The sequence below is a fragment of the Rhinopithecus roxellana genome, chromosome 15, assembly GCF_007565055.1.
Source record: "Rhinopithecus roxellana isolate Shanxi Qingling chromosome 15, ASM756505v1, whole genome shotgun sequence".
Classification (NCBI taxonomy): Eukaryota; Metazoa; Chordata; class Mammalia; order Primates; family Cercopithecidae; genus Rhinopithecus; species Rhinopithecus roxellana.
This window is the reverse complement of record NC_044563.1, coordinates 87,927,499-87,940,263: the sequence shown is the minus strand read 5'-3', so window position 1 is coordinate 87,940,263 and position 12,765 is coordinate 87,927,499. Positions and strand designations below refer to the sequence as shown.

Below are 12,765 nucleotides of genomic sequence, written 5' to 3'. Positions count from 1 at the left end.
TTCCATTGTTCTCAGCAGGTGGCGACCCAGATGGTTCTGCTGCTGGAAGGGCCAGGAATGTATGCGTACATGCCTGGGCATCCTCTAGGTGGCCTTGCATACTCCCGTTTACACGCAGCCACTTCTCTCTTACCCCACTGACTTAACTCATCTTGTCACCATTTGTTCATGTGCTTTGAGCCATGGGTTCCCAGTTGTGTTTCCCTCTTTAGGTTTTCCGTGTTCTGACTCGCCGCTTCGTACGAAATTAAGGCAAATGCAATTGGTACAGCAAACCTTAATTCGTTGTTTTTTTCAACTTGGTGCTGGGCTCTCACTGCTTCAGGGTCTTCTTGTGCCTTTAAAAATATATCCTGAAGATTTTAATAACCCCAGTTTCAGTTGCTGAGGTGTGGTTATGAACGAATTATTACGTTCCCCTTATTGAAGCAGTATTTATCTGTTAATTCTTCGTTGTTGGCATGATATATGTGGCGTTTAAAAATTCATCCTCTTAGCTGCACTGGGGCCTTTTACAGAATGAGTGTAAAGGCATGGTGCTGAAGGCTGGGAGAAGGAACCAGAACAATTCTCTACAGGTCATGAAGTTCTACTGGTAACTTTCTCCTGTAAATTATCCTTGTAACATCTTTGAGACATGATTTTACGGTGTCTGAACACTTCCAGTAATGTTTAAACTGTTGATTGCTGGACAGCTCCTTTTGAACTGTAATCCACTTCTCTCTGCTTAATGCACATTGGCTGTAGTTCCATTCTCTTGAGCATCATACACGCTGTAAATGCAAAGCACCAAGCTTCAGGGGTGGAGGGCAGATTGAACACATAATTCTGTTTACAGAATTTGCCTGATAATCTGTGCTTGTAAGACTATCCACCTGGAAGAGACTTCTAAAACATATTTGCATATTTGTTCTTTTTTTTCTTTCTGTCTCACTGCAGTAATCCCAAAGATTTTTACCTACTTTGTCTAATGATATTGTCTACCTTGAAGAAGAGTAAATTCATGATGATCCTGAACAGTGAAGATTCTTCGAAAACAGTTTTTTGGTTTTTTTTTTCTTGTCTTTCTATTATGGTGAATTATCTTGAACAAGTACTATTGATTGTGAGTGGGAGACACTCTTCTAAACGTTGTAGAAAATATAGAGTGGAGATTAGACATGGGGTTGTTCCCTTGAGAACTCAAGTGTTGGTATTCAGTGTTCTCATCTTAGGATCTTTGTACTTTCAGTTTTCTTTATTCCTGAAGTGCTGTGCTCTTCCCTCAGTGCCCTTCTCATCATTCAAATTTCTGCTCAAATGAAACCTCCTTAGAGAGATTTCCCCTGATGACACTAACTCTTTCCTTTCATCATTCCCTATTTTATCGTGTTTTATATTCTTCCTGATAGGCATCACTATATGATATAAAATATTCTTAAGTGTTTACTTGTTTTTTTGTCTCCACCTTCTAGAATGTAAGTTTGCAAGGGTAGGGACTTTATCTTGTTTATCACTATTTTTTCAGTACCTGGCATATAATGGGCAGTCAATAAATACCTTAAGATTATTAAGCTACTAATATTGTAAATTCTGTTTTTGAGAAAGAGAAGCTACTGAAGTAGTATAACCTAGGAAAAAACTTACCTGGAATGATACATTCCAGTAACTGAAACTTGCAGCAATGAATCTTAACCATTTTGGGGTTACATACCCCTTTGACAATCTTATAAAAGCTATGTATTTTCTTTCTTTCTCTCTCCTTTCTCCCTTCCTTCCTCCCTCCCTCCCTTCCTCTCTTCCTGGCCCCCTTTCCCTTTCTTTTCCCTTTCCCTGGGTCTCACTCTGTCACCCAGGCTAGAATGCAGAGTCATGATCACAGCTCACACCAGCCTCTCCTTCCAGGGCTCAACTGATCCTCCCACCTCAGCTTCCCAAGTAACTGAGACTACAGGCACATGCCACTATGCCTGGCTAATTTAAAAATTTTTTTTTGTTTGTGTTTGTTTTTGTATGGAGATGGGGGTCTCATTGTTTTGCCTAGGCTGGTGTCGAACTCATGGGCTCAAGTGATCCTTCTGCCTCGGCCTTCCAAAGTGTTGGGATTACAGGCGTGAGCCACTGCACTCAGCCTAAAAATTAAAACTGTATTTTCTCTCTAGAAAAATGTACGTACTCTATAAATTTACTCAGAATTTCAGTATCAATTCAGAGAATTCGCAGAACCCAGAAATCCCTGCTTTGAAGAAAGGAATAACCCTGAGTATTTGAAAATTCTTGAAAATACGTGTCATTATGTCTTCCATTTTTGCCCATTGATGTGCGTGAAACAAGCACAGTTCCCTTTCCACATGAAAGCCTTTAAGATCGTCTTTTAACAAATATTTATGATGTACCATATCACATACTATGCACACAGTATACAGACACTATGTATTCCAAGAAAAACTGAGTGCACTCCATGCTTTGAGGAGGCCACAGTTTAGTAAAAGAAAGCAGACATGTCAACAGATAAATGCAAAACAGACATGTCAGCAGATAAATGCAAGAGTGTTGGTCACAGTTACTGAAGTCTGCACAGGGAACAGTGGAGACACGTATGCAATGGTCAGTGTTATTGGGACTTAAGAAGGGTTTCATACACCAGGTGCGACAGCTCATGCCTGTAATCCCAGCACTTTGAGAGGCTGAGGCAGGAGGATTGCTTGAGCCTGGGAGCCTTGGGCAATATAATAAGACCCTCCATCTCTACAAAAAAAAGTTTTTTGTTTTTTTTTTTCAATTAGCTAGGCATGGTGGTGTGTACCTGTAGCCCAGGCTACTCTGTAGCCTGAGGTGGGAGGATCCTTTGAGGTCTGGAGGTCAAGGCTACAGTGAGGTGTGATTGTGTAACTGCATTGCATCCTGGGCAACAGAGTGAGACCCTGCCAAAAAAGAAAAAAAAAAAAAGACGGGTTTCATAGAACATAGAGGAGGGAAGTCTTTTTTTGTTTTGTTTTGTTTTTGATAACAGCTTTCTTGAGATCTAATTTACATATCATACAATTCACCCACTTAAAGTTTACAATTTATTGGGTTTCAGTATATTCAGAGTTGTGCAACCATCACCACAATCAATTTTAGAATATTTCTTCAGTCCCCAAAGAAACCCCATACTTTTTAGCTATTACTCCACAAATCCCCCACCCCACCTCCAGCCCTAGGCAACCACTGATCTACTTTATGTCTCTATAGATTTGCTTGTTCTGAACATTTCATGTAAATGGAATCATACAATATCTGATCTTTTGTGACTGATGTCTCTTAACTAGCATAATGTTTTCAAGGTTCATCCATGTTGTAGCATGTAGCAGTACTTCTTTCTATGGCTGAATAATATTTCATTGTGTGGATATACCACATTTCATTTATTCATTAATCAATTGATGGACATTGAATTTTTGCCTTTTAGCTATTGTGAATAATGTTGCTACTGATGTCTGTATACAAATTTTTGTGTGGACTTAATGTTTTCATTTCTCTTGGGTGTGTACATTTGGAAAATGTGAGCATTCCAGCGTGGCTGGAACTAAGCGTGGAATTTCTAGGTCATATAGTTATTACATGTTTAACCTTTTGAGGAACTGCCAGACCATTTTCCAAAGCAGCTGTACCATTTTACATGACCAACAGCAGTGTAAGAGGGCTTCTGGTTTCTTGTCAATACTTGTTTGTTATCCGTCTTCTTGATTATAGCCATCCTAATGGGAATGAAATGGTATCTCATTGTGTGATTTTATTTGCACTTCCCTGATGACTAATGACATTGAGCATTTTTTGTGTGTTTATTCACTCTTTGTCTATTTGTATATCTTGTTTTGGAGAAATGTCTATTCAGGTCCTTTTAACCCTCTTTAAAAGTTGGATTACTGGCCTTTTTTTTTTTTTTTTTTTTTGAGAGAGAGACAGGGTCTCATCCTGGTGCACAGGCTGGAGTACAGTGGTGCCATCATTACTCACTGCAGCCCCAAACTCCTGGGCTCAAGTGATTTTCTCACCTCACCCTCCCAGGTAACTAGGACTACAGGTGTGTGCCACCATACCTGGCTAATTTTTAAAATATTTTGGCAGAGATGAGGCTCTCACTATATTTCCCAGGCTGGTCTTGAACTTCTGGTCTCAAGTGATCCTCCCACTTTGGCCTCCTGAAGCACTGGGATTACAGGTGTGAGCCACCACACTTGGCCTCTTGTCTTTTTATTGTTGAGTTGTAAGAGTTCTTTGTATATTCTAGGTACAAGTCTGTTATCAGATATATGATTTGCAAATATTTTCTTCCATTCAGTGGTTGCCTTCACTTTCTTGATGGTGCCCTTTGAATAAGAAAAGTTTTACATTTTGATGAAGTCCAGTTTATCTACTTTTTTCTTTTGTTTCTTCTGCTTTTGGTGTCATATCTGAGACAAACTGCCAAACCCAAGGTCATGAAGATTTATGCCTATGTTTTCAAGTTTTATAATTTTTGCTCCTGCAGTTAAGTCTTTGATCCCTTTGAATTAATTTGTGTATATGGGTAAGGTAGGAGTCCAACTTCATGTGGATATATAGTTGCCCCAGCACCATTTGTTGAAAAGACTATTCTTTTCTCATTGAATTGTTCTGGCACCCATGTCAAATCAGTTGACTCTAAATGTAAGAGTTTATTTCTGGACTCTCAATTGTACTACATTAATCTATACACTTATCCTTATGCCAGTATCATGCTGTCTTAATTATTGTATTTTTCTAAGTTATGAAATCATGAAATGTGTCCTCCAACTTTGTTCTTCTTTTCCAAGATTGTTTTGCATTTTGGGTCCTGTGACCCAGCATTTCCATATGAATTTTGGATCATCACTTTAGTTTCTGCCAAAAAAAAAAAAAAAAAAATGCCAGCTGGGATTTTGATATAGTGAACTGAAGCAATTTGGAGAGTACTGCCATCTTACCAGTATTAAATCTTTCAGTCTGTGAACACAGGATTTCTTTTTTATTTATCTAGGTCTTTAATTTATTTTAAAGGAGGTTGTAGTTTTTAGTGTGAAAGTCTTATTTTGTTAAATATATTCATAAGTATTTTATTCTTTTTGATGTTGTTATAAATTTTGTTTTCAGATTGTTCCTTAGTGTATAGACAATTAGTTTTTGTATATTGATACTGTGTCTTGTCACCTTGCTGAACTTGTTACCTGCATATAGTTTTACTTTTTTTTTTAAACTGAATGCCTTTTATTTTTATTTTTACTTTTCTTTGCCTAACTGCCCTAGCTGGAACCTTTAGTACAATGTTGAATAGAAGTGGTAAGAACAAACATCCTTTCTTGTCCTTGATCTTAAGAAGAAAGCTTTCATACTGGCATATGTAATGTTATCTGGGGGCATTTCATAGATGCCTTTTGTCAGGTTGAGGAAGTTCCCTTGTATTCATAGTTTGTTGAGTGTTTTTCGTTATGAAGGGGTATTGAATTTTATCAAATACTTTTCTCTATGTCTGTTGAGATGATTATGTGGGTTTTGTCCTTTATTGATGTGGCATATTACATTAATTGAAATTTAGATGTTAACCCAGCTTTACCTTCCTTGGCTAAATTGAGGAGGCAACTCTTAAAGTGTTCTGTTTTGTTTTGTTTTTAAATAATCCAGATGAAAAAGAAGGACATTCTAAGCAGAAGAAACACAGAGCAAAGAAACACAGAGGCTTAGGGCCAGGTGCAGTGACTCATGTCTATAATTCCAGCACTTGGGGAGCCCAAGGCGGGCAGATTGCTTGAGGCCAGGAGTTCGAGACCAGCCTGGCCAACATGTAGAAACCCTGTCTCTACTAAAAATATAAAAATTAGCCCGGTGTAGTGGTGCATGCCTGTAATTCCAGCTACTTGGGAGGCTGAAGCAGGAGAATCACTTGAACCTGGGAGATGGAGGTTGCAGTGAGCTGAGATCCCGCCACTGCATTCCAGCCTGGGTGACAGAGCAAGACTCTGTCTCAAAAAAAGAAAAAGAAAAGAAAAGAGAAGAGAAGAGAAAAGAAAAGAAACATAGAGCCTTGAAGTATCCTTAGAGTTGTGAAAGAAGACACCAGAGAAGTTGCCATGGGCCAAATTGTGAAGGTTTTTTCCTGTCATACTTAAGGAGTTTGGGTTTTATTTTAAAGGCAGATGAGGCATCATTGAGTGTGTAAGGAAAAGAGAAACATTTAACCTGGTTTTAGAAAGGACACCCTAGCAGCAGTGTAGACACTGCGTTGTGAGGATTTCTTCAGGGAGAAGATTGTTGTAGTCATCCAGTTGAGACATCATGAGCATCAGCAAGTCATTGTCATTGGGCTCATCAGTTAGGATGCTTGTGACAAGTGACAGAAAAGTCAGCTTGACTTGTCTTAAGACAGGGAATTTATTGACTTGTGTAAATGAAAAGACCCTGTGTTAGAACTGTCTTGCAGTATGGTTTGATCAAGAGACTCACAGTTGTCACATTGGGGCTCCAGCTCTTATTTTCTGTGTCCTTTTCACTCTGGGTTCATTCTCAAGTTGGTTCTGTACCCTGGCTGCTCTCTCAGGGTAGTAACAATGGTTGAAAAAGTTTCAGACATTACCGCCTCACATGCAATTGCCCAGAGAAAGTGAGAGTGTCTAATTTATATATGTGTGTGTATAGAGCTGGCCTGGAACTCCTGGCCTCAAGTCATTGTCCCACCTCAGCCTCCTAACATGCTGGGATTACTGCACTTTGCTGGGCACAGCTCCAGGCTTCTTTTCTTTTAAGTCCTCCTTCACTCTCACCTTCCAGCCCTACTCCCCAGATTCTTTCCCAGAAGTTCCAGCAAACATATCCACTCACGTTAACAGCTTGAATTAAGTTAACTTGTGGTGCCGTGGGTAGACAGAATATAGTGATGAATCCACTCTGGAGTTGAGAGGAGTTTCCAAAGGAAAATATGGATATTGGAGCAAGAGAGGTTATCAATGGATAGACTGGAGGAAAGAGAACAATTTTAAGAGATATTTTAAAATAGAATTGGAAAGTGAGGGAGAGGGAGACATCTAGATCATTCTCAGGTGTAGGTGAAGGTGTAGATGGTGATTTCCTTTGCCAAAATAGGAATGGAGGAAAAGTAGATTAAAGGTGTGTGAAAGGAAAATAAAAACTTGGGACCCCAGTTCACTATGCCAAAAGGAAAAAATTAAGCTGAAAGCTGAGTCATGCAAGAAACTGCCTTTCCTTTTGTTCCTAAGCAGGTAGCTACAGATAAAAAATTAAGTATCTCCACAGGTAGCTACCCTATGTTCACCTTATCTTATGTAAAGTGCCGATTTACTGAGCACCAGATGAATACATAATTCACTATTCCCCTACCTACTCGTTTTCTCTTGCAACATATGGATTACCATACCCTTCTTTCCCCTCCAGCATACTTTTCCCCTTGAAATATTGAAGCCCTTAAAATCATCTTTGGAGAAAGGCACAGACCTTTCTCCTGGGTGTGTCCTTAACGTTGGCAAAATAAACTTCTAAATTGATTGAGGCCTGTCCCAGATACTTTTTGGTTTACAGGTGTAAGATGATTAATTCAGGAATTGAAAAAGTAGTATTATGTCCCTTTCTTCAGTCTTCTTTCCTGTGTTAACATCCCTAGCTCCCTCTTCCATTCCTGGTATGACCTAGTTACAAGTATTTGAACATAGCCCTCTTAGAAGAGGCTCTTAGAACTGCAAATAACAGCATATCTAAGACAGTTCATGAAAGACCAATGTGTTGTTTCCCTGCACTTTTCTTTTTCTATACTTAATGCTTTCTGGGGATTGCTTTAGTTTGTAGCATTTTACTTGCTGACTTTGCTATATGTTATAATTCTGTGCCTTTTTTTTTTCCTTTTAGTAGGAGCTGCTCATCTAGGTTTTGTTCATTTTCTACTGTTCATTTGATGTTTCAGAATGAAATGTAGGACTTTGTAGTTTTCCCTGTTGCATTTTATCTGTTTAAATTTGGCCAAGAATTCTAGCTCTTGAAATTTTTTCAGAGCATTCATTGTTTTATTCAGTGTATTTGTTTACCATTTCTTAGCTGTGTGCCATTCATGATTTTTAAAAATCTTTTTGTTAAAGGCATTTTCTAACATAAGCAAAAGTTAGTAGTAAAATGAATCCGTATCACCCTGCTTCAGCAGCCATCAATACATGGCCAGTCTTGTGTCATGGGTATCCCCACCCTCTTTTCCCCCATTCACTGGATTATTTTGAAGGAAATCCTAGACACTGGATCATTTTTCATCCTTAAATGCTTCAGTATGCATCTCTAAAAATGGATTCTTATTAAAATATAGCCACAATACCATTGTCACATCTAAAAAATCAATACTTCCTTAATGTCATTAAATATCTAGTTGATGTTCAAATTTTTCCTACCATGTTATAATTTTTCTTTTTTTCTTTCTTTTTTTTTTTTTTTTAACAATTTTACCTTTGACTATGATCAGCATGTTTTCTCTTTTTGTTTGTTTTTTGAGACGGAGTCTCGCTCTGATGCTCAGGCTGGAGGGTGGTGGCAGGATCTGAGCTCACTGAAACCTCTGCCTCCCAAGTTCAAGCAATTCTCCTGCCTCAGCCTCCTGAATAGCTGGTATTACAGGTACCCACCACCATGCCTGGCTCATTTTTTTGTATTTTCAGTAGAGACAGGGTTTCACCATGTTGGCCAGGCTAATCTTGAACCCCTGACCTCAGATGATCCTCCTGCCTTGGCCTCCCAAAGTGCTGGAATTACAGGCATGAGCCACCATGCCCGGCCTCAGCATGTTTTCTTGATAGGTCAAATTATTGTTTTAAATGTATTAGTCATTTAAAACTGCTTTTAGAGTCCAATCAGTCTATTCACGGAAACGTTTTGTTCAGGGTCATTCAACCAGTTGGTTATTTGGTTGCACTATTCCATCTTACTCTGTCACCCTGGTTTGTCTGCTTCTTCCTTCCCCACTTCAGTCTATTCTCAATATAGCTGCCATAGTATTATGTTGAAGCTTAAGTCAACTCACATCTCTCCCCTCCTCAAAATTCTCCAGCAACTTCCTGGCTCAGATGAAAAGATAGTCTATACATGACCCAAAAGGTCCTATATAATTATCTTCCCCATTTGCTTCTACTTTTGTATGTTTCTTACTTTGTTGTGGCCACACTGGCTGCTTCCTCACTGTTCCCTGAATATACCAAGCATACTCCCAATTCATTGCCTTTGCATTTGCTGCTTCCGTTGTTTGAAATGCTCTTCTTTTGGATATCCATGTGCCTTTTCCTTGATCTTCGTGTTTTCTCTCAACTTGCATTTCCTGATGCCTTCTCTGGCCATTCCAGCTAAAATCTTAACTTCCAACACTGTCCTACCCCGTCTCCCTGCCTTATTTTTTGTCCTTAGTATTTATCATTATCTTGTTTATTGTCTCTTTTCCTGCTTAGAAAGGAGGCCCTGTGGCCGAGCGTGGTGGCTCATGCCTGTAATCCCAGCACTTTGGGAGGCCGAGGCGGGTGGATCACGAGGTCAGGAGTTCAAGACCAGCCGGGCCAACATGGTGAAACCCTGTGTCTACTAAAAATACAAAAATTTGCTGGGCTTGTTGGCAGGTGCCTGTAATCCCAGCTATTTGAGAGGCTGAGGCAGAGAATTGCTTGAACCCAGGAGGTGGAGGTTGCAGTGAGCTGAGATTGTGCCACGCACTCCAGCCTGGGCGACAGAGTGAGACTCCATCTTAAAAAAAAAAAAAAAAAAAAAAAAAAAAAATGGAGGCTCCGTGAGGCTAAGGATTTATATTTGTTTTGTTCATGGCTGTGTGTCCAGCTTTAGATGAGGCCTGCACATAAGTAGACAATAAATATTTATTGAATGAGTGAAAGAATGAGTTAATTAATTAGAGCTGGTTCCTAGGGATCATGACTTCCTCTATTAGCATTTGTAAGCCATTACCTTATTATTATTGCATTCATTATGGTTACATAAATGATCATGCAACCATATGATAGACTATTATGAATTCAGTAATTTATATTCATGAAGAGTTTTAAATGACATGGGAACATTGTATGATATCAGTGAAAAGTAAAGATATAAACTCACTAGAAAGACGTCAACATTTTAACAGTGGATATTTCTAGATCACGTAATTATGAGGAATTCTTTAAATTTTTCTGTACTTTCTCAATTTTTTATAGGTATGCATTTCTTTTATAATCAGAAAAAAAGTACTTTCTTTTCCCTTCTACATCCATTCAAAAAAATGTAAGAATCCTTTTTAAAATCTAGCCCAAGAGTTGCAACCTGTTCACTTCTCTGTAGTTTGTAGAGTCTGTCATCCACTTTCTGCTTTCCACAGACTGGAACAGTAGTTCTCTATCTCCGTTCTTTCAAGACTTCACTTTTTATCAACATAATTTCTTAAATTTTTCTTTAGTTCAGTGACCTTATTTGGAAGTTTTCCCAGTTCTCTTGATAGAAATTATTTAGTGAATATACTTGAATTTATCCTCCTCTGGGACTTTACTTTTGTCCTTAGAATTGTTAATTCTCCACTGAACCAGAAATTTATCCCGTTTGATATAGAAGCAAAATGGAGGTTGACAAGTTCTGTTTTCTTACCATTTTATCCTAAGGCAAATTGCCTTTTTTCTCTAAACATCACTAAAAACACCCCTTTTGCTTTTGCTAGCCTTTTTGTAAATCTGTATTTATTTTGGGCCTTGGCCTCCTCGTGTCGTTCTTCCAAGTCTTGCCACTCTTTCATGCTGGTTGCTTATGTGTCTGTCCATCTTTTCTGTCCTTTTAGAAGAGCTACCTGCACATCTTTTTTGTTTTTTTCCTCTGCTGTTCCTACCTGCTTGAGAATTTTTGAAGTGCCCATATAGAAAGGTATTTTAAGGGCTTCCCTCTCAGAGAGCATCTCATGCCGTGGCGTTATGTCTGTTTTCAAAACTTCTTAACTCTGGGCCAGGAACGGTGGCTCACACCTGTAATCCTAGCACTTTGGGAGGCTGAGGCAGACAGATCGCCTGAGATCAGGAGTTCAAGACCAGCCTGGCCAACATGGTGAAACCCTGTCTCTACTAAAAATACAAAAATTAGCTGGGCAATGTGGTGCATGTCTGTGGTCCCAGCTACTTGAGAGGCTGAGGCAGGAGAATCACTTGAACCTGGGAGGTGGAACAGTGACCCGAGATTGTGCTACTGTCCTGCAGCCTGGGTGACAGAGACTCCGTCTCAAAAAAAAAAAAAAAAAAAACTCGCAACTTCTTAACTCTGGCTTCCTAAAGTTTGTGCTACACGATTCCTACTTTGTTGTCAGAAACACTAAGATCTCATTCTCCTGAGGTTCTCCTTTCATTTCGTCAACCAGTTTCTTCCTTGGTCAGAGTAGCAGTTCGCCTGCTCTCCCGATGTACCTGTGGAACATAAAAATGTCAGCACACTTGGTCTAGAACTTGTCAGTTGTTCCATTGTCAACTGAATGAGAGTTTGAATAGGTACCAGGGTAGTTGAAATACTCCAAGATGACAGTGTGCCACTCTGTGTTGGAGGTGGCTTCAAGAGAGTCCTATCTACTACTTCTACTTGGCTGGGAACCTTTGGTGTTCCCACAGTAGCAATGTATCTGGGCATCTTTCCTGCTGACCCTGCCTGAATGCTTATAAATAGGGTTCCTTAGTAGCCCCCCTGCAGTGGCTCTGTTCCTGTGGAATAGCACAGACCCTTTGTCACATATACATATCCACGTATACATACATATACACATATACATGTATGACATACATATATAATTCTTTGTTATATTAAACTAGCTTCTTATGTGTTGGTATGTAAGTGCCTGAAGACAAAGATATTATTTTGGTTGTTTACCATTTATTTTCCCTAATGAAGCATCAGAAATCTACTCTGAAGGAATATTTGAAGGACAGAGATTAGGAAATCATTTTGATTTCAGAGGGTCATTTTCCTGTTCATATATTATGAAAATGAACAGAAAACAATGGACAATTTGAGAGCCCATGAATGCTTGTAAGTTAGGCATTTTTCAAGTTTAGAAACTTACAGGTAAGTGGGTATGGAATACCTTGCTTGATCAGTCATCCTAATTGCCAGTTTCTATTCTAGAAACTATAAAATTGAAAACTGGCAGGATAATGAAGTAAAAAACTATTTTTAGCCCTACAAGTGACTGGGCAGGATCTTGAGATTCTAATAAAGGCTAACACTCGCAGTATAATTCATCTAGATCAGGTCAGCAAAGATTGTAGTATGCAAGACCCAGAGCCTGCCCTATGGGGGACCCAAACAAATACAACACTAGGCCTTTATTCAAGAAGTTCTTAGTTTGTCTTCCAGCCGGAGGCCACCAGGAACACACCTGTAGTTGAACAAGTTGAGTGTATTACACATTGCAGCAAGGGAGAATGCACACCATGGGGAATTATGGGGCATCTCAGTAAGGCACTGTTAGAAAAAGTCATTATAGGATGTGGGTTTGTGTTAGGTGATCTGGAGGATGGTTTAAGGATGTGGTACTTTACTCTGAGTTAGATGCTTTCGGGAAGTAAGGCAAATTCTATGACTGGTATCTTAACAGTTTATCTAAAGGGAGGGCCAACTAGAGAAAGACTAAAGCTGTAATTTATAAAGAAGCCCCCTCATTCACATTACCAGCACTAGGGGATATTAGGTGTTTTGTGGCTTGGACAGTATTCATGTTTTCTCTGTGTTCAGACAGATTACAGAGTGGTCTTGTTTTTTTCT

The 12,765-nt window shown here is 39.2% G+C and overlaps 1 protein-coding gene across 9 annotated transcripts in view; it reads left to right on the top strand.

Moving 5' to 3' along the window:
* The window catches only part of RIC3 (RIC3 acetylcholine receptor chaperone), a 69,506-nt gene that overhangs the window by 385 nt on the left and 56,356 nt on the right, over positions 1-12,765 (top strand). The gene's annotated exons all lie outside the window — the stretch shown is intronic.